Here is a 3,139-nt window from a genome sequence, read left to right as displayed (position 1 = left end):
TGTAGTTTTCTTTATATAGCAATTTTGCTTCTCTGATTAAATTTATCCCTAAATATTTCATCTTTTGGCATCATGGTGTAGGACTGTAGAGTAATAACTGGACTGCTAACTGTAAGGTTAGTGGTTCAAAACCACCCAAAAACATTTTATAATTTGGGTAGTTGTTATAAAATGGTATTGTTTTTTCAGGTTTTCTTTTGAGAAATTGCTTTATTAGTGTAAAGAGCCCAATTGATTTTTGTATGTTGATCTTGAATCCTCCCCCTTTACTGAATCTTTCAATGAGTTACAATAATTTTTTTGCTGAGTGTTTGGAATTTTCTTAGTATAGGATCTTATTATCTGCAAATAAAGAGAGTTTTATTTATTCTTTGCCAATTTGGATACCTTTCATTTCCCTTTCTTGTCTTATATCTCTGGCTAAGACTTCCAGCACAATATGGACTAGGAGTAGTAATAAAGAGCATCTTTGTCTGGTTTCTGTTTGCAAGGGGTATGCATTTGGTTTCTCTCAATTGAGAATGATATTGTCTGTTGGTTTTGTATATATCACTTAATTATGTTTTTATTTTGTAGAGTGCTTTTATCAGGAATAGATGCTGGATTTTGTCAAATGCCTATTCTGTAATGGAAGGAATCCATCATTATAATGGTGTGTTTCTTTTCCATTGCTTTATTTATGTGGTATATTACATTGTTTTTCTAATGTTGAACCGTCCTTGCATACCTGGTATAAATCAAATCTGATCATGATTTATTATGTTTTGGTATGTTGCTGTATTCCATTGACTAGGATTGTGTTTAATATTTTTGCACCTATGTTCAATATTTATGAAAGATCTTGGTCTATAATTTCATTTTTAGTGATGTCTTTGCATGGTTTTGGTATCAGTGTTCTCTTTGCTTCATAAAATGATTTGGGGGTTTTCCATCCTTTTGAATATTCTGGAAGAGTTTAAATAGAATTAGTGGCAGCTCTTTTCTGAATGTTTGGTGTAATGCACCACTAGAGCCATCTGGACCCACACTTCTTTTTATTAGAAGTTTTTTTAATGACTTGCTCAATTCTTCTTTCTTTATTGATCTATTAAAGTTTTCTACTTCCATCTGTGTTAGTTTAGATAGGTTGTATGTTTCTAGAACTTTTTCAATTTGTTCTAGATTTCCATATTTGTTGAAGTACAATTCTTTGTAGTATTGTGTTAATATTCTTCTTTTTCCCATTGCTTCTGTAGTAATGCCAACAAATTCACTTCTGATTCATGTGATTTACATCTTCTCCTTTTCCTTTGTTAGATTTGCCAGTTATTTGTTATTTTAATAATCCTTTCAGAGTATTCTTTTGTCTTGATTCTTTCTATTGTTTCTCTGTTTTGTTTCATTTATTTTGTGATAACCTTTATTATTTAATATTTTTTGCTGGCTGGCTGGTGATGTAGATGCTTTTTTTTCTAATTATTGGAGATATTGGGTTAAGGTGTTGATTTAGGTCTTTCTTATTTTTGGAGGTGAGTGTCTATTATTATAAATTATCCTCTGACCACTGCTTTTTCTCTGTCCCAAATGTTTTGACATGTTTTGTTTTTATTCTCATTTAATTAAAGGACATTTTTCTTTTTAAAATATTTTCTATAAATCAATTGCTTTTAAGCAGGGTGTTATTCATCTTCCATGCATTTAGTATATTTTCATTGATCTTCCTATGTTGATTTTTAACTGTGATCTGACAAGATACTTTGTAGTATATTGATGTTCTAAAATTTATTAAGGTTTGCTTTGTGGCCAAACATATGCCTGTTCTGGAAAATGTTCCACATACACTTGAAAACAATGTATATTGTACCATTGTTGGGTTGAGTGTTCCATAGATGTCTATGAGGTCAAGTTGATTGATTGTGTTGCGTAATTCTGTCTTTGTTGAGCTTCTTTCTAGTGTTTTCCTTTATTAAAAGTACTGTATAAAATCTCCTACTATTATTTTTGAGTTATCTATTTATTTCTTCAGTTCTGTTAGAGGCTTATTTATATATTTTGAGGTTTTTTCAGTGGGAACATAGATATTTATTATGGTTATATATTTTTGTTCAACTGACCTTTAAGCATGATATAATGTCCTTCTTTGTCTCTTATCATGATTTTTGACTAGACTCCTTTTATACAAAATTAATAATGCCACTCCTGCTCATTTTTGACTGCCAAAAATTTCATCTATTTTTTTCTGTCCTTTGGTTTTTAGTCTATTTTATCTTTATGTGGAAGGCATGTCTCTTGTAGACAGCATAATGAAGGATCCTGTTTTCTTATCTATTCTGCTGTTCTTTGTCTCTTGACTGGTGCATTTAATCCATTTGCATTCAGTGAAATTACTGTTAAGTATGAATTGATTGCTGTCATTTGCTGTGTGATTTTTGTGTGTGTGGTGCTGATGTTTTCATTGTTCTACATAATTTTCCGCATTAGGTTCATTTCATTTTCTTGTCACTTTTTTCAATACTGCTGTTTTAATGTCTCTAAAATCTTTCTGATTTTCCTCTTTTTTATTTTGATGTGAAGGTGTATAATTTACTTTGAAGTTACCCAGTGATATTATTAATTTTGTTACAAGTCTAGAACAGCCTGTTTAATCTTGAAATTTACTTGACTTCTTTGTCTTTTGGAGTCATATATTGGTTTTTGTTTTTTGTTTTTTGTTTTTGTTGTTGTTTTGTAGTTGTCTTCATTGCAAATTGATGTCTCTGGTTCCCCATTCTCATATTCTGTATCTTGTAGGGACTTTTCAAAAATACTTCTATGTTCTGGGTTGGTGCTGTAGGATAAGCACTGTGCTGCTAACTATAAGGTCCATGGTTCAAATCCATCAGCTGCTCCTCAGAAACCCTAGGCTCATTATGAGTCAGAACTTACTCCATGTCAACAATGTTGAGTTCTGTGTGTTGTTGTTATATATATTAATCTCAGTTTGATGTCTGCTGTTGTTGGTTCTCAGTCCAAATAACAGCTTTTAGTGTTTTGTTTTGTTTTTAAGTTCACCTGGTTATTACAAATTCTTTCAATTTCTGTTTATCTGGAAATGTCCTAATTTCATCATTGTATCCGAGGGACAGCTTTGGTGGGTTGTACTAGGAATGCCTTCGTTAGC

The sequence above is a fragment of the Chrysochloris asiatica genome, unplaced genomic scaffold (genome assembly GCF_000296735.1).
Source record: "Chrysochloris asiatica unplaced genomic scaffold, ChrAsi1.0 scaffold00063, whole genome shotgun sequence".
NCBI classification, from domain to species: Eukaryota; Metazoa; Chordata; class Mammalia; order Afrosoricida; family Chrysochloridae; genus Chrysochloris; species Chrysochloris asiatica.
This window is presented reverse-complemented; position numbering follows the sequence as displayed.